Raw genomic sequence first — 24,347 nt, 5'->3', positions numbered from 1 at the left:
GAAGAGGGAGGAGAAGGAGGGAGAACGGGTGGTGGTGATGGGGTAGGGTGGGGTGAGGGAGGTCCACGCTTCCGGAGACGCGACTTCCGGGGCACAGCGGCCCCTCCCTCCTGGGGGGTCGGTCTTCGCTGACAAAAACCCTCCTCCAACTCGAAATGCTCCGGCATCACAAACCAGAAGTGGCCAGTGTTGTATAGCTGGTCCTTCGCCCGAACCTAACGTGCACCTGACCCAACCTCCTCCGCTCGTGTCATTCCTTAACTCGTCATGATCAGATGCTAACACGGCGTCGCACAGTCATGTTTACCCCTGCAATGTTGCCATCCTCCGCGCCCAGACACATGATCTCTGGTGACATCTGTGAGGTTCCTCACCGTACGAGGAAGCTTTCTGGACATGACGCCTTGTTTCCGGAACATTTAGCGTTAACAGAAGGAGCGGAGTCCCGCACACACACACGACTGAGTATACAACGAAGACTAAATTACGGGTGAAACGGATCTCTCTCTCTCTCTCTCTCTCTCTCTCTCTCTCTCTCTCTCTCTCTCTCTCTCTCTCTCTCTCTCTCTCTATTGACTTACGTATCACTTTCACCGTAATACCACTTTGCACACCTGTGTTTCCAGTGTAGGTATCAACACTAGGAACTTAACCTGGCGCCTGACACCAGCTCCGGCGTCGTGATAACTGACACACACACACACACACACACACACACACACACACACACACACACACACACACACCACACGTTCATCCTCTCCTACCTTCCTGGTGCCACACACGACCTCTCGCATGAAGGACCCTAAAATGTGGAGAGAATCAGTAATTACGGGTATTCAGGTCAGTGTGGGACGCCTGACATATTGGAATATGACCAGAGTGGCAAAATGTGTCAACACCCTGCCCTGGAGAGGGGGGGCGGGCGTTTTAAAGAGACACTACGACAAGCTGGCAGAGGCCAAGTCCACTTCCGTCATGAATCGTTTTCTCTTACGTCAGGCAACGTTTTCCCCCCCTAACGTCATAAAACGTTTTCTATTACGTCATGATTTTTCCCCCCTACCGTTAACCTCCTTTCGTTGCTGTATCTTGCGGCTGTTCCTATCGACAGACCTGAGAATACAGCGAAGTCCTTACTCCCATGAACATCAACACTGAGCTCACCAAGCCACTCCCAAACATAACAAGAAACATTAGCAATACACATGCGTCGTCCCCCAGATAACCTTGTGCGCGTCGTACGTACAAGAAACATAGACACGTCACGCGTTAATTCTGACGTACACACACGAGAACAAGAGCCGTGATGATCGCACGCACGAGAGTGTGGCTCACTTAGCTACGACTGCACAGTACGGGGGTGTTCAGCCCTACACTCAGGCAGAACCGGCAATACCTGAGCCCGGCAGACAGGCAGGATGTGCACCATTGGCCCACCCCTAGTACCCGCATGCACCAGTACTACCACTTCCCATCACATGACCCTCATACCCAAACACCTCATTCAATACCTCATACCCACACCTCATTCAATACCTCGTACCAACACGCCTCATTCAATACCTCATACCCACACACCTCATTCAATACCTCGTACCAACACGCCTCATTCAATACCTCATACCCACACATCTTGTGCCTCCCTACACAGCTAACACTCACAGCCGTACAACGAACCATACTGTGCTATGTACGTAACGTACACTATCCACCAACCGCCGTGATATTAACCTCCGGGCGATGGTCAGCGGGGGAGGGAGGTGCGAACCTCAAACGTTTCATCTGCGGGTCCTCTTGGTAACCTTAAGCGCAGCGTGGCGTTCGCGTCATCCGGAGCAGCCCAGCGTGGAATTCCCCGGCCAACGCTGCCACAACAAGACACGTCGGGGAGAGAGAGAGAGAGAGAGAGAGAGAGAGAGAGAGAGAGAGAGAGAGAGAGAGAGAGAGAGAGAGAGAGAGAGAGAGAGAGAGAGTGTATGCCCTCCCTGCCCGCATGCCTCGAGATGTGTTTTATGAATAATGGGTAGATTTGGATGGCAATATCTTCCCCTCTTACTCTCCCACACCATGTCTCCCCCTCCCCCCCGCACCTCTGGCCTGCATCACCCCCCCCCCCCCTCATCCTCCAGGAGGTGCGGAACTTCATGGTGGTCAGACACACTGGCCAGCCAACCTCCTGCTCCTCCTCGTGTCAGCCAAGTTCCCCCCGAACCTCCAACACCTCCCCCCCCGCTCCCCAACACATCCTTAAATATCATTCATAGAAATTCTTCGTTTTCTTCTTCTTCCCACTTCCCTGTGTCGTGAATATCTTACCATCTCCGCTGAACCCCACAGCTCCCCCTAAAAGCTACCCCCACCCCTCTCCTCTTCCGTCTCATCAACACCAAATCTTTTTTTTTTTTTCCTCCCCTCCTCCCTTCCTCTCCAACACCTTCCTGCTGTAAATAATACTCCCCCCTGCCACTTCTGTGACCCCCTCCCCGTCATCGTCTCCCTACCACCCCAAGGGAAGCACCACTTTGCAAGTTATGGGCGTGTTGACCTGTGATAACACACGCTACACAAGGTGTGAACACCACGGGGTCATGTGCGCCGCCACTAAATGACACAGAAGTACGAATCCTTATCGAGGGCCGGGCGGGCGGTGCCTCTTGTGATCTCCGGCATCACAGGCTCCTTCGTCTGGGCGTCCACATCTAGTGAAGGACGGGCTCAGGAGACGGATGTGGAACTCGTAAGATTCGCGTCCAGCACAGCAGCACCTGGCTCTAATATGTCCGACACACCAGCACCTGACTCTAATGTGTCCGGCACAGCAGCACCTGGCTCTAATATGTCCGACACACCAGCACCTGACTCTAATGTGTCCGGCACAGCAGCACCTGGCTCTAATATGTCCGACACACCAGCACCTGACTCTAATATGTCCGGCACAGCAGCACCTGGCTCTAATATGTCCGACACACCAGCACCTGACTCTAATATGTCCGGCACAGCAGCACCTGGCTCTAATGTGTCCGGCACTGAACATCCCACACAGAAGCACCGGTGTCCGGCCCTCACTCTCCCATACATCCCACGTCATCAGTTGTTCCTTGACATCCCCGTCGCCAGTGATCCATCAGCCAGCTGATCCGTTCGACGTGAACACCACACGGAGTTCTTTGATGAACGCCTGGATACTGTTCTTCATCGTCAGCCATCGGCGTCAGACTGAACCCACTCCCACTCTGGAACACCCCAAGGAATCCCTATAACCCAGATTGTCAACTACTTAACTACCGTCCCGAAATTTCCAACTACTTAACGACCGTACCACAGTTTCCTGGGATGTGAAACGCCTTAAACACCTCAACCCACTTACACAACTCCATCACATTGCAGCGTTTTCATGCATTCTCCATATAGCTTTTGTTTGCTTTCCTTTTCTCCCGGGCCATGATGCGAGCCCACGTCCCCTCGACTGGTAAGCAGACTCACTGACCCTCCACCACAACCCGCAGCACATTTCCAAGAAGGTCATCTTGGCCCCCTTCCCTTCCCCATAAGGGACTTGATCCCAATCTCTGCTGACACCACCACTCCCAATATCGACCACGACCCATGCTGCTGCGTCAACCTCGCCTCTCACGACCCACAAACTACTGCCCCACGTCGGCCCATCCCACCTCTGGGAACACATCCTGTGTCCTCGTACAACACAAGTTCCCGCCCACAAATGGACAATATGTTCACACCAGCAAGAAACTGATGTACACTTGTCCTTACTACTGCTAGTCTTGTGAGCACGAAGGTACGATCCCTCAGCACGATTCTTGCGTACGACGATGCAATCCCTCAGCACGACTTAAGCATGACGATATAACCTGTGAGTACGATGATCGTGGCATTTGACCTGACCTATGCGGATCATGCCAAACGTTACGCCATGATACCAAAGCGTCGTGCCGTCGTGCTCAAGGGTCGTACCGTCGTGCTCAAGGGTCTACACAACTCCACACTTGAGTTAAATTAGGAACCCACTTGTTCTTACAAAGGTAAACAAGTGAATGACGCACAACAAACAAAGGCGCATGACGGAGGAGGAGGAGGAGGAGTGGGGAGGGGGAGGCACAGCAGAATGTCAGGCTGGGTCAAGGGTTACGTAAGAGCCGAGGACCTCCCTCCTCCACCTCCCCCACTCATGTTCTCTTCCCTGTACAAAAGTTCAACCCCAGACACTGAGGTCAGCTCCAGTGTAGGTAACACTAGCGGGCAAGATCATGCTAGCATTACGTAAGTTAACCCTTTATTTAGGATGGGATCAACCTACACGTACGTTCACGTCGGATTCAGTCAGTTCATCACCCCGGGATAGGTTCACCTAAGGGGCTCTCTCTCTCTCTCTCTCTCTCTCTCTCTCTCTCTCTCTCTCTCTCTCTCTCTCTCTCTCTCCGGGTAGACCTCCCTCTCCTCCTAGGGGTAGGTGTGGGTAGCTCTGTCCTACACACCAACATGTTGATAACGAGAAAATTTCTAAACCGGAATCATTGACATTTTCTCCCGTTGCGGCCTGATTGACGACACTAACTGACATGTCAGACACATGGCACATGTCCAGCTTAGAGAATCACAACACAAGCACAATACAACCACATGAAACTGATCAACAACACATCAAATCATCCAGTGTCAGTGGTCACGTTCAACTGAAGACAACTCAGTCAATGACTACAGACGGTTAAGTAAAGATGGAGAAGAAATATCTTTTAAACACATATGTGTCCATGAAGATCACTGTGAAGCCAATCGTTACGTAGTGTTCAAGGATCGTACCGTCGTGTTCAAGCAGAGGTACAGATGATTCACCACTTTAGATTCCAAGCTACAACCCCGCACCACAACTCCCGTCACGACTCACGACTCACAACCTGAGAGTTATATGAGGCGTCCAGATTGTTACCGAAGGAATTTTCCGACACAATCAACCTTGTATCTCCAGGGGCCCCCCTCCCCACCCACCCAGTATCTCCAGCGGTCCCCCTGCCTCCCCACCCACACACCCACACCGTAATCCTATTTCCCACCTCCTCACACCCACTTCTGGCCCTGAACGCCTCTCTCACACCTCCTGGTGTAACACTTCAGCACGACGACGCCACTACTACGACCCTTGAGCACGACGACGCTACCACGACCCTTGAATACGATCGGTCTCGGACAGACCAGTATGGTAAACAGGGGTCGTGCACGTCGTGTCAGAGGGATCAACTGTCATGCTTTCATGCAGCAGAGAGGTGCCCTCAACAGACGTCAACACTGTCCCCGTGCCTCCCCTCTCTCCCTCATGTACCACTGAAGACCAATTACCTATCCACTACAAGGGACTACCCCCCCCCCTCCCTCCGTTACACTAACTGAAGACCCATACTAACCACTACCTCCTCGAAGGGCCTATTCCCCACCTCTCCCTAACCACCCGTCCCTCCAAGGCACACCCTGGCTCTCTGTGCTCACCCTAGGGGTATACGTCCACACGTCTAGCCCCTATCCCGGGGCAGGTGCACTGCCACCCAGAACACACACAGCAGCAGCAGTGCCATCATGAGTGGGAACTGGGTCAAAAGGTTTGAATTAAGGCTACGCACGTCCGGGGGCTACACCCGCCTCTGGCTAGCCCGGCTTGGTAACCTCAAGCTGGTTATGAAGGCTCCTCTCTACACGTCGGTCCTACACCCAGCTGCATTGCTGCTCCTCTGATCTGTCTGGCTGTTTGGGGTTACGGTTAGTGGTAGGTTTACTTGCCCAGGCTCATGTGGGAGCGCTACACTCAAATTACGGCAGTATGGCAACACTAAATGTCCGAGGTGGAGGTTTGTTGACACTAATTGATCTGATTCCTGAACAAGAAAAATCGATTATAAATACATTCCTTGTAAAGACATGGATCTTGGCAACTTAAAGCTGAGACAAAAAGGTAAAACAAGGGCAAAAATGTTTAGCACAGACTTAGCGACCGCATAACTCTGTTTACATCTCCCACAACCCACCTCCCCAGAAGAAAACAAAAATAAAGAAGAATCCATTTTGAGATTTTGGTGGCTGGTCCGTCCATTAAACCCTGTACTGTACAACACTTTGCGCTAGGTGGGTGGCAGCGCACGTCCTGCCAAACGACACGAGAATTAAACAAACACATACGACCAGTGAGACATCTGTAACCATACGAAGGGCCGCTACACACCTAACTTCATCCTTGAATGATCTGTAATATACGAGTAAACTCCCATTAAAATCCATCCACGAATTCCGACAATGTTGACATCAGTTTGGCTGGAGCCATGGGGGCCGACACAGCACCAGGGGCAGGGTGGGGAACCCGGACCTAATGAACTGCAGTACCATGTACGTACCTGTCTCAGGTAACGACACTCCAGCTGCCCCCAGGCACGGTGACTTGCACCAACACTGGTAAAGTTCAACCCACCGCAGGAGCTTCGGCTGGACCGAGTCATGAGGTAAGGCAAAGCTTTATATCCGCTCAAGTTACACACGTTTTCTTTTTTTTTTATCTCATGATGACTTACTTACCTCTGCCTCCAGTGCGACCAATACTACATAATAAACTGAACCAAATGCATGTGTTGGTTCAGTTACCGCAGCTCCCGACGTGAGAGAAATTAACTGAAGGTTATTATGGGCAGAGGAGTGTATGATGCACACCGCTGGAGGTAAACAACTGTGGGGCAAGAGGCGGACTAAGATTTCGGGAGCTGGTCAGTCCCTGGGAGCTAGGATGATCCTTCTATACGGCGATTCTATCTGCAGCCCTACGGGGAAATGGATCCCTTTATATCAACCAATCGGTAGCAGATTAAACAGACACGGTACCTAGCATTACTGTTATGGTCTCTCATGTTTCCTAATGCCGCCCTGCTCTTCATCAAGGGATTTCATCTAAGCCCTCAAATAAGCTGGGCAGGGACCAGGCCTCCCTGCTTTATATCTCCCTATGTATCGTGTGACGCAAGTCTCCCGTCAGCGTCTGACTCACGACAATGTGAGTCCTTACCTCGCAACCTCTTACCTGTAGTGAGGCCACACGGAAGCGGCGGGTGATGTGTGCACATCTCCCATCTCAACAACTTTGGTTTGATGATATGGTATCAGCACAACAGCGTATACATATACAGGTCGGGAGAGGACAAGTGTCCTAAAGATATACTGATCCTCCATGTGAGGCTATCAAAGTTCTCAACCCACATCCTACCATCATCAACACAGGATTCAGCAGTTCCTTTGTTATCAAGGTGACGTCATTTACTCCATCACTATCAGGTTTATGACGCATCTCTCTCGTCTTGCGAACTGTCTTGTTTGTGTCTCTTAATCGGTATTTGATTGATTTAAAGAAAAAAAAAGTTCTACCATCAACTTCGGTGGTGCACAGGTCGGAATGTCTACATTTTCCTAACCCCGTGTCAACTAGATTGCCAGAACCATTCTGGAATCATCCAAAACAGATGAAACTTAACTGTACGGTGTTGTTATCTGTACCAGATGTAAACATTACAAACACCGGAGGAGCAAGGACACTGCCCTAGGGGACACACTGTGACTAAAAGGTCAGCGGATACCGGGGTGGATTATCATCGTCTTTGCACCGTCCGCCAGCCATGTAGGATCGTAGCATTCTTCTATACCACGTAAGTCCCTTTGTCTGTGTGTTTTACGTGCCCATCGTTCTCATAATCACGTCTATCAAAGGTCACTGCAAAGTTGACGTCAATAACATCAACACTCAAGTGTCTGTACCATCTCCTACGGGCAAAACTATAATGACCACAAGTGAGTTCTGTGAGAAACATCTTTTTTTTTTTTCCTGGTGGAGCAGTAGCGAGGAAATATCATCCAGCGGCTTGGAACACGACAGCGACCGAGCTGGTGTTGGTTAGGTTCGTCAGGAGAGGATCCTTGCCTGTGCGGGATGGCTCTCGTCTTACGTGCTGGGGTTGAGGAGGGAGGGGGTCGTGTCTTGTATTATAAACAGTCCTGTGTATACACGGTGAAGTGGGATGCTAGATGACATGGCGAGCCGAGTGTGAGGTGCCGGAATGAGAGAGAGAGAGAGAGAGAGAGAGAGAGAGAGAGAGAGAGAGAGAGAGAGAGAGAGAGAGAGAGTTTTGTGGTGACCTTCGAGTCAGCGCGAGAGTAAGTGCGTCAGTCCGGGACAAGTTGGTCACGTCATCCTGTGGGGGTCAGGAGTCACTTCCACCACACACACACACACACACACACACACACACACACACTTCCTTCAAACCCATGAAAAAAAAAGGAAATGATACCTTAATTCGCAGCCTTCAGACGAGCGGTACTCACAATCTTGCTGTAATTCTGCAAACGTTGATTCCTCACCCGTTCACCTCCACACCACGACCATATATACAGAAGAATTGGTCTGAAAACACTGTAGCATAGTGTCACGGTAGAGGGAGGTTTCCACGACTGTGTGGGGCGTGGCGACCACAGACCACCGCTGTGAACCTGACTGTGTCCTCCCCCTCCCGGAGGAAGAGGTCAACCTTCCCCCTAAGAGAAGTGTCCTTGTGCTTCTACCATTCTTTCCCACCCCTCCCCCCTCTCTCTTTCTCTCTCTCAGGGGCCCAGAGAAAAAGAGAGCGACAAGAATAGGAATAACAGAATCAAGAGTGACATTGTAACGAACATCATGACATGTTCCATGATGATAACAACTCATTATACCAGGGGCATCCTGCGAGGTCCCCGACCACCACCTACGTCACTATCATTTGTTTACATTCCCCCACTGCCTCCCGTCCAGTTTCCATCATCCCCTGACCGACTGATCCTTCGCCACTAGGCCAACTCTTCCCCCAGGGGCAACATCACCGCTACCCACTAGGCCAACTCTTCCCCCAGGGGCAACATCACCGCTACCCACTAGGCCAAGTCTTCCCCCAAGGGCAACATCACCGCTACCCACTAGGCCAAGTCTTCCCCAGGGGCAACATCACTGCTACCAACTAGGCCAACTCTTCCCCCAGGGGTAACATCACCGCTACCCACTAGCTCAAGTCTCCTCCCCCCCCCCCTCCAGGGTAACATCATCGCTACCCTCTTGTAAACATCCTGTATTATAACAGGCTGACCTGTACACTGCGGGCGAAGTGAGACCTCCGCCCACACAACACAGCCCACACTTCACGGGCACTCTAGCTAGGTACGTCTTGAAAAATTATGACTGTGAAATTCCTGTGTCAGGGGGTGTGGGGGGATGAGGGTAAAGTGATGCCTGTGAGACTGGCAACAGTAGCATGGTGGCCCGGGTTGTGTGGTGCGCCTCACATCCTCCACACACAACCACCGCCACCTCCACCACACGGACGTCTCCACAACCACTGACACCACCACACTCGTCGTCTCCTATACCATCGCCACCACGGTAACATCAGAACACCCAGGGCACAACACACACACACACACACCTCACTATCTATACCACCAACACAACCATAATATAAACCAATAACAACACCAACTGTTGTACGGTACAACCTTCCCCTCGTCCTCAGCTCGGAGAAAAAACACACTTGTTTCGGGGGCTGTTTTCTGTCCCGCAGCCCAGCCCGGTGTGTGTGTGTGTGTGTGTGTGTGTGTGTGTGTGTGTGTGTGTGTGTGTGTGTGTGTGTGTGTGTGTGACCCAACTGAAACCAATACGTATCAGGTCTCGAGTCAGACCTCTTGCGACTAATGACCCGAACAGGTCCTTCAAGGACGCTCCACGTCAGGAGTAAACATCTGTGACGTGGTGGACGCTGTGACGTGGTGGACAGCGTCACATAGGGCAGATGTTTGTGAGACAATCAAGTCACTCCCGCTCTGTGCCAAGATCGGTGTCTCAGAACTCAGTCCTCGTGAATATGACTTGTAATGACCCTCCAGAGGATTAAAAGTTTGGACGCTGGTTGCACCCCAGACATTCTGTAGGCCCACCAACACCATCTTTCTCCTCCACTCCTTCCCTTCTCCCTCCATCTATTCAGATCAGGAATGTCGGATGCTGAGGTTGTCGTCCAGCACATATATCCTCGTCACAGACACATCTGGATGGTCTTCTGTTATCTGTCTTTCCATGTACCTCTCCACAAGAAGGGAATCTGTTCTCTAAATTTACAATTTTGCACTGCTGCCGCCAGTCATAAAATGGTTATATATTCAAATCCAGCACTCTGGCCGGTCCAAGACAAAAGAAACTCAAATCAAGACGATCCAAATTCTCACAAATGCTTCACAACAACACGGTCAACTTCCTGGAAGAAGCAGCAGCAGATAAGAGTATTGCTGTCATAATGTATGTAGATATCTCGAGAGGTTTTGGCAAGCAGGATCAGAGCTGAATAAAAAAGGAGAAGGAGACGGACGTAACTCAGAAGTGAGTTACCTGTTAGACCTCATATATGGGTGAGGTACGGTCCCATGCCTCATAAACAATGCCGGCTTCAATCCCTTCCCTCATACTCGGCTAAAGTTTTAAAAACTATGAGTGTGTGATATCATCCCTCATCATCACATCCACCAAAACCCATATCAAAGACACCAGCTTTGCCTTCACTGTGTGGACTCACGATAACATATCTTCCTCAAGTAAAAATTCTTACTTGTTATGCTGTTATGTGTGAGGTGAAGGTACGCATGACACGCAGGAGGCGGCGGAGCCTCCCTCCCTGGCCATGACACAACACAGGTGTGAGGAAGATCTGGAGGTCCTCATGCTCGACGACCTCACTCACTGTACACAACAGGGTGACTTTATCGTCAAGTGGAGAGGGTGGGATGAAGAGCAAGGTCCTTCCTTACCGAAAGCTCTTCCCAAAAGGTGTTGCACCTCCCAGACCAGAGCAGTGGTGAGCGGAGCAGCCAACCCGGCTGGGGGATACAGCCAAGAAAGCCCTCACTCTACAAGACTCAATGGTGTCCCTCAGGCAGCCTAGAGTGGTCACAGCCCTCATGTACTATGAGGGAGGGAGGGGTTTAGGATTTCGGGAGGAGCTGCTCTGTAGCAGCGCCGGCGTCGTATGTGCAACGCAATGCCGTTGAAATGTTGCAGGGGTCTGGTCCCACATCTGCAGCCAGATATCATTCCGGCCTGGCGTGGTACACATGGCATGGCGTGTGTAAGCCATACCCTGCAGGAGAACGAGACTCTCCCGACGACTGCCATCTGAGAACACTTTCGTGAACACCGAAGGACCAAGACTTATCATCTCGGCCGAGCGAAGGTCCGAGACATCATTGCCCACACCGCCTTCACAACATCTACAAGACTGAAGACTTGTGTGCCGGATCAGCGGCTGCTGCAGCCTTGAACAGTCCGGTGTATCAAGTAACAGAGAGTGAGATCCTGATGAGGGGGGCCAGGCCTTGGGAGTACAAAAGTCTCTGAAATCTGGACTGAAGTATCATCAGACAATCAGCTGAACTACCACACGTTTCCTACCGGTATTCTGTCATGTTATTTACCACAACGTACCCAGTTAATTACTGTAACTATCCTAAATACTTCTACTCTACTTAGAGATAGTTATCAACATCAAAACACTCTAAACTACAGCCCAGTTTCGCTCGTCATGACGACGCCTCTTAACCACTAAGTACAATACAACAACATTGGCCTTGGCACAGTTCTTTTACTAACATTACTCACTCAACACAGCACCTTGCCTCCCCAGCACAACACAGCTCATCCCTGTCCATTACTCTGTTTTAACACAGTCGTCTCATGAACACGTTCTGTAGAGGCGAGGCGACAGCGTAAATGGCATTGAAAAGATGTCTTAGCTAGAGTTTGTGGTCCTTAGACCATTTCCAGACCCTCTGAAGACCATGATGGACTCGCCAGCGCACCTTATGCATCCTCATGTGTCAGCACATACTGACACATACGTGCTGTCAACATAACTACACAGATGACACATCAGGATGTGTCCTCTCTCCACCTTAACATGTGGCCTGCTTCATCCCTACACCATGACCGTATACGACCTTGAGCGATGGACGGGTACGACTCTTAATAGCCTGGTTATCATACGTCAGAGTCGTACTGTCGTACTCGACAGTCGGAACGTGGAGGCCATGGGTCGCACCGTCGTGTTGAAGGTGTTCAATACCGACATCACTCCGACGTAACGCTTTAGAAAGAAATTTCTCCATAATCCTTAAGGGCGTCATGATCACTTGCTCATCGCAAGATACTGAACCATCAATGACAACGCCAGACCCTACGTCGCTTGCATACGACCCTATTTACGACGTACCGGAACGTCGTATCTCTACCCTACTTACGACATGCCGGGCTTACGACTCCTAGCCGGGCCTGCCCATTCTCGCAACAAACACACCTAAGATATAAAATGGCTGAGAGATAACGACTTGGTATTAAAATGGCTCAAGGAAATAAAATGGCCATTTTTGACTTTGAACCTTTCTGTTGGGATCTCTCTTTCCCGGAACTTTCCATCGAAAATCTTTTTCAATAAGGAACTTTCGTTTTCAGCCGGAACTTTTATGTTCATCTGAAATCTTTTGTAATGCCTCTTTTTTTATGGCTGGAACTTTTATGTCCACCTGGAACCATCTCTTTTTTAACCTCGGAACTTTTATGTTCATCTGGAACCTTTTTTAGAACTTCTTTTTTTGAAGCTGGAACTTTTCTATGGGTGAACTCTCTATCATCCGTGTTGTCTGTGTAGGAAGAAGTTAGCGATGATCTACGACACCGTAAGCTCTACAAGATCTACATAATAATGAAGATTTATCAAAACATTATCTGGACAAAATATATACAACAAGCAATAAAAATGGTTGACTTATTCATTCCTTTTTGAATCGTCAAACTAAATATAACAGAAGCTTCCATGACGACCTAAATACATTTTCTGCAGAAAAAAAAATAATAGCTTGGATTACATCAACTGACTTTAGAAATACACAATTCATGTATTTTGACAATCTAATTGTAACATAGATTAGACGTGATTTTGAAAATAAAAGGTCAGAATTTTCAAAGATCATTAATACATAACGCATTTACAAATATATAAATTAATAAACACACACACACACACACACACACACACACATATATATATATATATATATATATATATATATATATATATATATACGCCAGCAGGGAAAAAAAAAGAGTGTGAATGTTAAAATGAGAAAGAATCACATTTCTAAATATCTTATACACGATTTCCATAAATATTTAAGACAATGCTGAAAATTTTGTCCAACACATTTCATTTTAAGCTTACTTGGCAGAGAGAGAGAGAGAGAGAGAGAGAGAGAGAGAGAGAGAGAGAGAGAGAGAGAGAGAGAGAGAGAGAGAGAGAGAGAGAGAGAGCTACCTCAGGCAGGAGAGCGTACACACCACACATCATATGACAGAAGGTCAAGCTTGACACTGATTGCTCAGGGAACTGGGTCATCCGCAGCTTAGCTTACTCCTGCCACACACACACACACACACACACACACAAACCTCGACGCGTCCAAGCGCACAATACACCACATCTGGAAAGCCAACTCCCCTGCCGCCGTTTTCTACGACAAGTGTTGCCAATCTCCATTACATAACGCTATCGTTAATCTGTACGTGGCTCTTAGCGGCAAATCTGACTGGGGAGAGCGGCGGGGCACGGCATCTTAAAACGTCGGCCGGCGTGAGCAGGGCCAGCAGCTGACGTCTGAACTAACAGGCTGATAGCGAGGAGAGAGAGAGAGAGAGAGAGAGAGAGAGAGAGAGAGAGAGAGAGAGAGAGAGAGAGAGAGAGAGAGAGAGAGAGAGAGAGAGAGGTGAGGACAGGAGAACAACAGGATGAACACCACCACACACACCAGGCCTCAGCCCACGTATGGCACCTTCTAGCGGAGGAAGCCGCCTACAAGCTTGGTGTATTGGCACAGGTTGCCATGATGGCAGCCCATGGCAACTCCTTGGGGGGGGGGGATAAAACCGGTGGCCTGGCAAATGGGTGTAGGTTGCCAAGTTAACCCATGGCAACTGGCTTGGGAGTTGGAGGCGGGGGAGGAGGAGGCCTGGCAAGTGGGTGCAGGTTGCCAAGGAGGAAGATAATAATGTTGACGGATCTTTTTTCCCCCCTGGCGTGCCAAACGCTTACTAATATTGCTCTTAAACCCGACACAGGCAAGGCTCCTGGACACACACACACACACACACACACACACACACACACACACACACACACACACACTAATATATGTCTTTAAAAAAAATATTTCACTATCAACAGTAATACAGTCTATCAACACACAGCAATCATAGTGGGTGTGAGACGGAGGCAGGTGAGTATCACACACAATACAGTATCGCAATGCCAGAGACACCGTCACTCTGTACACACACACACACACACACACACACACACACACACACACAAGAAAAACTGAGAAAACTCATCTTGATATGGGACACCGCTGCCTCCCGCCCACCTACGGAGCCAACCAGCCGACCATACATACTTTCCTCCACCTTCGTCCGCGGGAAAAATCATAATCGCCGCAAAAGTTCCTTGTGACGCGATTCCGCGACAGTGTTGACGGTGTTCTCCCCCGCCGGTGTTTGTGCCTCGCGACCAACAGGAAAATATATAGACTTGCCCGACGGCTGGCCTCCGCCGCCGTGAATGAGGCGGGGCAAATGGACGGCGTGAATGAGCTACAAGCTGGCCGGCCATCAGTCACGGCCCGGGAAACCAAACTGCCCACAATGATGAAGCCAAACGTGGCAGACATGCAGGGGCGCCGGCGGCCACCTCCTGTGGGAGAAGAAGAAGAAGAAGAAACGAGCTCGCGACCAAGACTTAGAAGAGAGAGAGAGAGAGAGAGAGAGAGAGAGAGAGAGAGAGAGAGAGAGAGAGAGAGAGAGATCCCGTGTGGAGACGCCGTTGAGGTCGTCGCCGTCGTCGTCGGTGCCCCTGGAACCAGCGGGTAAGAAGAAACGAGCTCGCGACCAAGACTTAGAAGAGAGAGAGAGAGAGAGAGAGAGAGAGAGAGAGAGAGAGAGAGAGAGAGAGAGATCCCGTGTGGAGACGCCGTTGAGGTCGTCGCCGTCGTCGTCGGTGCCCCTGGAACCAGCGGGTAAGAAGAAACGAGCTCGCGACCAAGACTTAGAAGAGAGAGAGAGAGAGAGAGAGAGAGAGAGAGAGAGAGAGAGAGAGAGAGAGAGAGAGAGAGAGAGAGAGAGATCCCGTGTGGAGACGCCGTTGAGGTCGTCGCCGTCGTCGTCGGTGCCCCTGGAACCAGCGGGTAAGACCTCCCACCACCACCACCGCCGCCACCCGTGGGTTACCCCCGGCAGGCACCACGCGCCCTCTGGTCCCGGGCTAATCCCCAGCCCGTACCGGCGCTCAGGTCCCAGGATTTGTCCCTGCCAAGGCTGTCACCCGTCCCGTCCTGTGCCCGTCCACTGAGACAGGAAGATACAGAAGGCTGGCTGGAGCCGACGGTCCGAGGACGGAGGCTGACCTGCCCTGCCACGGAGGAGACTAAGCCAAGGCCTACAGGGGCTGGCAGGGCTGGGGGAGAAGACAGGGGCTGGCAGGGCTGGAGGAGGAGAAGACAGGGGCTGAAAGGGCTGGAGGAGGAGAAGACAGGGGCTAGCAGGGCTGGAACAGAAGGACGCTGGGAAGGAGCAGACCAGCTTAGAAAGGGCGGGAATGAGGTTGGAAAGATAACTTCAAATGTAGGAAAACCAACAAGGTGTTGTCACTGACTAGGGGCAGGGCTAGCGCGTACCGCTCACCGCAGGAACAGGCGAAGTGCGTGCTGTCAAGTGTCATGTGCACCACGGAGGGAGTGTGTTCGTGGACTGAACGCCAGCAACCCGAGCGTATGTGAGGCAGAGAGAAAAAGACAGCAACCTGAGCCAAAGACGGGGAACACAACAGCCACAGTAGTGCTGGCTCACTGTGCCGCCTCCTCGACACCTGGACGGTGTTACCTCTGTGGTCAACGGTTGGCTGCCACCTAAGTGAGAGAGAGAGAGAAAGAGAGAGAGAAGAGAGAGAGAGAGAGAGAGAGAGAGAGAGAGAGAGAGAGAGAGAGAGAGAGAGAGAGAGAGAGCCTGACCTTTGAGAGTCTGGGTAAGGACGCGTCACCCCCAACTCTCCCCGCCCCACAACTCCCTCCCCTCCCTCCCTTATGGCTAACTCTCTCTCTCTCTCTCTCTCTCTCTCTCTCTCTCTCTCTCTCTCTCTCTCTCTCTCTCTCTCTCTCTCCCCCTAGTGGCCTCCACTCTCTTACTGCCACTCTTCACTGTTTCCTATGTTTCTTTCCCTCCCCCCCCCCTCTCTCTCTCTCTCTCTCTCTCTCTCTCTCTCTCTCTCTCTCTCTCAATCCTCTACGATCAATGGTGCCAAGGCAATTCGAGGAAGCAACATCAACCAGAGCCACAATTCACCCATCCATTCGCCACCAACGCCACGTCTCCCCTACCACCTTCCCCCCGACCCATATGTACACACCATCAGTGCCTCATGTTCCAATGCTGTGAACACTCGTCAATGAACACACACACACACACACACACACACACACACACACACACACACACACACACACACCGTTTTCTATATCAAATACATAATGATTAAATTATAGGTACAAAAATATACCACATTTACTCAGAATCTACCAGTAAATCTAACAATGAACACAGACATATTCACATATAAAGATAAATAGATACAACTCCAGACACACGGACAGACAGACACCTCAGGCTGGTTTCTGTGCTTGTTCTCTACAAGTTCCCTATCAAGGGCCGGATTTACCGTGATCAATCTAGGAACAAATGAATAATGAATGAGAGAGAGAGAGAGAGAGAGAGAGAGAGAGAGAGAGAGAGAGAGAGAGAGAGAGAGAGAGAGAGAGAGAGAGCTTGCGTGAGGAGGGGGTTAAGGTTGTCGGCGGGTGCACAAGGTGAAGACCACAGACACATCCCTTACTCACGTCAGGCCTAATGACTCATCCTGACTCATGCAGGCCTAGTGACTCATCCTTGCTCATGCAGGCCTAATGACTCATCCACGTATCACTCATGGTGTCAGTCATCCTTCATACAACAGTTCTACATCTGCAGACCTGATCACCTTCCATGCCACCCCCGTCTACAGGCTGACTATTGTATCACTGCATCTGGTGATACAATAGGACGGCTGGGTCTACCATGACGGGCCCAGTCAACTGGTTCAATTCATTGAACAGTTATCTCGTAAGGTTCCCACGTGTTGCCTATACACCAATAGGCACTCAACTACTCCCGCCTTGTGTCATCGTCATACCCTCGGTTTACCCTGTGGCTGTCTTGTCTGGTGGCTGGTTTACCTAATGGGCAGTGTGCCTAGCCCCAGAGTTCAACTAGCCTGCATGGTTTGCTTAGTGTGTAGCTTACCTACCCGGTGGTTTACATAATACGACGTAGTTTACCTCCTGGGGAGTTATCCTGGTCAGTGGTTTACCTTTTCTGTGGGGGGGAGGAGGGGGGGACTCAAAAAGGTTCAGGTATGACGCACAACAGCTGACTGGTCCAGCGGCACGGGTGAGGGCGTTCAAGGATCACGTGGACCGGGTGGTGAGGAGGACACCAGAGATAAGCTGGACCCGTGGTGACAATGATGATTGGATCAGCCGGGGGGGGGGGGGGACAATGCAGGTCAGCTAATCAGCTGGACATTATCTCAGAACGAAGCTGATAAGAAAATAAAAATGTAAATAAGAACTGAGAAAGAAGTATAACAGGGAAGCAAATAAATATACATGCGAATGAAAGGAAAACGATAGAAAACCTGGCCTACATTACTGGCCCAGCAGCTGTTAAACAAATTAGTTACATTACTGGCTGACCACATGATTGAATTACTGCCATGTTAATCAAATATACGGCTCACGACCCCCGGAAAAACCATACCATACGGCAGCAGAAATAGTGAAAGGGCGAGGAAACACAAAGACTTGGTGTGTACAGCTTTTGTGATGGAGGGAGACCTTCTTCAGGTCCTTCCAAGGGCACCGTACGAGATGGTATTTAAGGAAGACCTCCTTCACATCGACCCCCAGAGGAGGCGCCATGCGAGACATACCGTGAGGAAAATTACAGCTTGCTGGGGGTCTACGAAGGGGAAGTGTTGCTGTGATGATAAGGTTGAACCATGGATTGCAATATATAAACAATTTCACACTTGTCTTCTGAGATCTGAGCGACAGATCATTTTCCACATCCGTTCTTTATCAATGCAGCTGTCACGTATATGAGTATGACCAATCCTGTAGACCCATAATTCCAAGGTCACAGTCGTCATCGTGTGACCCTTTGACCTGACCTTTAAGGGTGTGGCCATCGCACCCGAGAGCTGTACCGTCGTGCTCACGTGGTCGCATCAGCCAGTCTGATGGCCACTGTAACCAGTCATGCTCACATAATCGAGAAGGCGGATTAGCCAATGAAATCCAGCCTGGATGGAAGAACAGCCAATCAGATACAGAACAGTCGGGTTACGAAGCCCTAGGGACATATTAGCCAATCACTGGATCAGAGTATGGTAACGAATCGGGGAGACAAATTACACACTCGAGGTATCAGAGTAAGTCAAAAAGACGGAGTAGCCAATCCTGGGGACAGACCAGCTAATCAAGGGATCGGGGTACGCCGGAGGGGATTAGATCAGCGAATTACGGAACAAAGTAGAAAGTGAAGGAGCGAATGAAGGGAACAATGGAGCCACGGCGGCGGGTCAGGAACAGTAACCCACACCCCTTCCATGCAACACCATGGTTCCACTCACTCAATCATCACTAAAATACTCAGATAAGAAAACCAACAACATCTCAAACCAAAGAGTGTGTTTACAAACACTGTAAACAACAGTCGAGAGGTCTTTATAGCTGTAAACAAGGAAGAGCAGAGCTGTGATTTTCCGTGGGGCAAATCACAGCGAAGGACTTGTAAATATGAAGGAAATGAGAGGTGTTGTGTGGTGGAGGGAGGGAGGGAGGGAGGGAGCGAGGGAATGAGGGAGGGAGGGAGGGAGGTAGCCCCTTTTGACTTGAGGGTCTTGATGAACCTGCTACTTTTTGTACCAAATACGAAAAGTAATTTCTTGGGCGGATCGAATGTATAGTGCCACCTGCTGTAGCCAGTGACAACACTACCAACACTGACCTGCACCTGCTTCATCGTCTGTTATCAACGTTATCTTACGTGTCGATATGGTGTTCAACCCCAAGAATATGAAGGTACGATCCTTCAGATGACGGTACGATCCTTGACACGACGGTACGGTCTTTGACAGACGGTACGATCCTTGACACGACGGTACGGTCTTTGACAGACGGTACGATCCTTAACAAGACGGTGGGAGCCTTGGGTATAAGGACCTAGCTTTCGACCTGAACCTTAAGGGTCAGGTTAAAGGCCATACCTAAGTATCGAACCCTTGGGCTCAGTAGGTCGATGGCAAATAATGTAAAGTCACAAAATCCGTTGAGAAGGAATTCCTATCACACCAAATAAACAGTTTGGTCTAAGGTACGAGCGACATTAACGCCAGACAAAGGAGGGTGACAGCAAAAATGACGTAGGTCGCAAGTGATGAGCATGAGGGACTCCAGACGGACGGACCGAGAAGTAAAAAGAACCAAGAATATGATCGCAACGACGTGGCGAAGAACTTGTAACGCGTAAAGGGAAAATAAACCTGAAACATTGTATTATGAACCTACATTACCGTGAGCAGGAAGTGTGGCCTACATGAGGCAAATATCTGACGTAAGATTACAACATAGGATTTTCTCTCATCAATTCTCGCAGACCATTCATTTATGCTAATTCTGATATACATCTGTTGACGTGATCAATCTGGAACTGAACTGACTTGACAAAGAATTCTCAACATGAGCGTGTTGAAGACACGGTCGACCATGAATGGTGGGAACGGAACGTAGCAGAGATGAACGAGGAGGAAGGGGGCGCATGTGGCTGCCACTGGGGACGACCACAGGCCCTACTGGAGCACTCTCGGCGGAGACCTCCAGCCGATACGGCGGCCATAGAGAGCACCGAGGGGCGAAGGGAGCTGGGAGAGAGAGAGAGAGAGAGAGAGAGAGAGAGAGAGAGAGAGAGAGAGAGAGAGAGAGAGAGAGAGAGAGAGAGGAAGTGAGAGAGAGCCAGGCACTCCTCCCTCTCCTCTCCTCTCCCCTGACAGGAAGTGTTCAGGGGGGCTGGGTGCTGGTGAGAGGGAGATCAACCCGACGGGACCAGCCACATAATCCTGTCATTGTCTCTCTCTCTCTCTCTCTCTCTCTCTCTCTCTCTCTCTCTCTCTCTCTCTCTCTCTCTCTCTCTCAAACACACAAGGTTCCGCCGGAAGTCCCCCCCCTTCCCCCCCAGATAAGTGTAAATATCAGCTGCATGTGTTGGGTTGGGGAGGATGTGGCGAGGTCAGGGCTGTTAACCCCTCAACCATGCCAGTACAGCCCTGCAAGACGATAATCAGCGGCCCCCTTAGCATAGCAGCGCAGCCCTTGAGCACTACGGCACGAACCCTCAAGTGTGACGGTTCGAATCCTTGTGTCATGACGGTACGAACCCTCGTGTATGACGTCCTGACCTCTGACCTGATGCTTAAGGGTAGTACCGCCGTGCACAAGGGGTTAAGGTACACGACTGGACCCACGAAACAAGTTCGTGTACCTCAGGAATCAATCATGCATCTCACGGGGTCGTGCTTCTATAAAATGGAGAGGGACTAGATTATCGTACTCTGGCCGACCTTATCGTACTCACGAACTATGTAATCATAATCCGACTCTTCTAAGATATCGTACAGGACGGACTCAATCATCGCACTTAATGCGACGTTATCGAACACACAAGCCGTGTCATCACACTCGAGCTGCGTGGAAGAAATCGTCGTACTCTGAGACGTCGCGCGGAACCACCCCAGGAGGCGCTGGGAAGAAGCCAAGAACATGTGGGACAGGGGACGGTGAGAGACAGAACAGCGAGACAGAAGACGACGGAAGGACGATGACGACAAGGAGGAGGAGGAGGAGGAGTGAGCCAATACACCACACCTTCCCATGACCTGTGACCCCTGGGTGCCCCACCAGACCTGGGACACAGGATTCACGATCCATCAACCATCGCTGACGGTGTAACTGACGAACACACACACACACACACACACACACACACACACACACACACACACACACAAATGCTCCCGTGTGTACGTCCCAGTATTTTCTGCTCTGCGTCCCAGCTGAGGTTGAGTCACGTAATTACAAGTCTCTGCATCAATTTGCGTGTTTAGTCATTACATTTCCTCTTCAACAATGCGACAAACAACCTATAATGAGCCTAATGTTATGCCACAAGGCATGTAGTTAGATCTTTAGCAGTTCATGGTAATGTGTCTTTGGGGCCGGAGTTCAAAAGTTAGTAGTTCAACAGGGAACCCCATCCCTATTCTTCAAGGCTGTACACGAAAAAACACACTTACTCTCTTCTTTCATACAAATGCCTAATGCACTTCTAGCAGACCTGCACTCTCAATTTACAAACTGTAAGCAGTAAAACATTTACACGTCGATCACAATCTATAAAGGAAGCCAGTTCATCCCTGAGGCAGGTGATTATGTCACGGACCACATCTTCCATTACTCACATCAGTCCATACAATCATCATCATAACTAAATAGCCTCATTCATACGTAAATCACCAACCACACAACCATGCTCCTCACAACCTTACCCATCAACCACAGCTCCCCACCACCTGGCAAGTGGCGGCGGGTAGGGCAACCGTCCCAGCTGGGAGCAGCTGGTCCGGCAGCTGGGTCGGCAAGCTGGACAGGTGTTAGTACAGGTGTGGGCAGATTCCCACGCCCACATCAACAGGTGACTCCACTGCAGCCTCACCTGTGGGTCAGATACAAAAAAATACAATATAATAATACAATCCATACATTACCTTAGATGTTATTCAACAATTAATTACTGTGTTGTAAATAAATTTTCAATATACCTAACTTTAAACACTTTAAAGCTATATACATATATATATATATATATATATATATATATATATATATATATATATATATATACATATATATATATATATATATATATATATATATATATATATATATATATATACACACAGAGGTAACACTTCTACAGTTTACAATGATTATAAATTCATTTCTTCATAAACGTATAGTATTCACGTGAGGAGAATACGGTCAAAAAGAACATATTGGTGTATAACGCAGCCTCATATGTAGGGTCACATATCCTACCCGATACCTTCAGGGCGGGGTCATGTGGGGTCACACAAACCTGCCTCGTATATTGACCTCATACCTCATAACCTTAAGGCAGGTCGTGTGAAGCTACATAACTCGCCTCACGGCTCCAAATGCCATGTAGCTACTTTGCATGATCGTATACGACGTGCCATCCTTGATGTGGAGTACAACTGCGGGGTGGGAGGATTAATTACATTTCCCCGAGGCACTGCTAATTACGCGCTCCCCGACGCACTGCTGATGAAGCTAACTCACCAATGAGTCCCCGGATCTTGTGGCACTGTTTCACGATCATCAAAGCTAACGATCACGTCCCAACACCTATTCCATCTTCTCTCTCCCCTCTGGTAGTAAGGATATATATATATATATATATATATATATATATATATATATATATATATATATATATATATATATATATATATATATATATAATTTGAATATGACCCCGTTTAAGTTCTATGACGCTGCAAATACCATTCAAAATCATAAGTATGATTCTATTCACAGACGCTGATTCTTACCCAGTCATGATGACCTCATTCATCACACATAATCAAAAACTGGGGAAAAAAAACTGAAATTATTTACCTGCTGACGCAATGAATGATAAATTCTTCACCTCATTCCGAACCAGAGATTCAAAAACCCTGCGAATCACTCGTAATAAATGACTAAAATCTGGCAATCTTTCCGGCGAAAGTTAATTAATTACGGCTCTAATTGGCTGGCCTCCAGCCCTGGCATGATCTGCCTCGTCAACCCCCACACCCACACACCACCAGCCAATACTGCCTCCTTCTATCATCGCCTCAGTCAAACTGCCGACACTGTAGCACTTTACACTGTAATCACCATAGCTATCTAAACTGGCGACTGTTAATCAGCCTGACATACCCAAAGAGTTGTGCCGTCGTGCTCTATGGTCGTACAGTCGTGCTCTACGATCGTACCGTCGTGCTCCAAGGGTCATACCCTCGTGCGCAGCCATGCGTTGTAAGGCGTAAACACGACACTGCCAGACGGACGAAGCTTCAGGCTATTCCGCTGCCGCCCGCGGGAAGCAAAGACCTGAGGCCTGAGTGTTGTACGGCATGAACACTAAACACGACGCTGCCGGACGTGCCCAAGACGACCAGGGGGAAGTCATCAATGGTTGCCTACTGTGTCGTACAGCATAATCATCACACAAACGATGCTGCCAGACGTGTCAATGAAATGTCGTACAGCATAAACACAACACAGACGAGGCTGCCAGACGTGCTCGTAAGATGGATCACACGTGCGTCAGGTAGGGTTACCAAGGTTACTCCCAACCAGGGCGTGAGGCAACGTTACCAAGGTTACTTCTAGAAAACTCCCCAGCAGCCGTCATCACCCCCCTGTACCTCTCTCGTGCCCACAACCTGCACATACAACGCCAGCATTCCCACAACTCCATGCCTATGACAACTACCACATCCCCTAGGCTTGCTAAACCTACAACCCGAGGTCTAGAACATCTACAACCCCAGGCCTACCACACTTACAACCCCGGGCGTGCAACACCCGGGCCAGGCCACACCACCACACCTCCCGGCCACCAGTGTTGGGCCCACGTTTTGCGTTACCAGCTGTGTAAGGTGATCCGGGCATACACCCCCCTCCCTCCAGCTCAACCCCATGATGCCGACCTCTTCCCCCCCTCCCCCCACTATCCTGCTCTTCTGATCATGGACAAACTGCCAATTATGTAGTTACGTCGTCGCCGCTTGCTGACGACCAAACTGCGAGTACAAACACATGGTTGCTTTGCTAACGACCTAAATGCCAATTATGTCGTTAAACCACTCCGTTGCTTGCTAACACATCCTTCCCTGATAACGGCTGAACTGCCAATCATGTAATACAAACAAACTGTTGCCTGCTAGTGACTGAACTGCCAAATGGTACAAAAA

At 49.8% G+C, this 24,347-nt stretch overlaps 1 protein-coding gene across 6 annotated transcripts in view; it reads right to left on the bottom strand.

Annotated features, from left to right (window-relative positions):
• LOC139760358 (uncharacterized) overlaps positions 1-24,347 on the bottom strand; it is a 181,901-nt gene that overhangs the window by 43,179 nt on the left and 114,375 nt on the right. For 4 of the 6 annotated variants that reach the window (XM_071683420.1, XM_071683422.1, XM_071683424.1 and 1 more), the window contains one exon: positions 21,849-22,015. The exons of the other annotated variants lie outside the window; for them this stretch is intronic. The gene's annotated coding sequence lies outside the window, so the exon portion shown is untranslated. The remainder of the gene's footprint in view (positions 1-21,848; positions 22,016-24,347) is intronic. 6 annotated transcript variants of the gene reach the window in all.

The sequence above is a fragment of the Panulirus ornatus genome, chromosome 36 (genome assembly GCF_036320965.1).
Source record: "Panulirus ornatus isolate Po-2019 chromosome 36, ASM3632096v1, whole genome shotgun sequence".
Lineage (NCBI taxonomy): Eukaryota > Metazoa > Arthropoda > Malacostraca > Decapoda > Palinuridae > Panulirus > Panulirus ornatus.
Note: the sequence above shows the minus strand (reverse complement) of the source record. Positions and strands in the feature narration are given on the sequence as shown.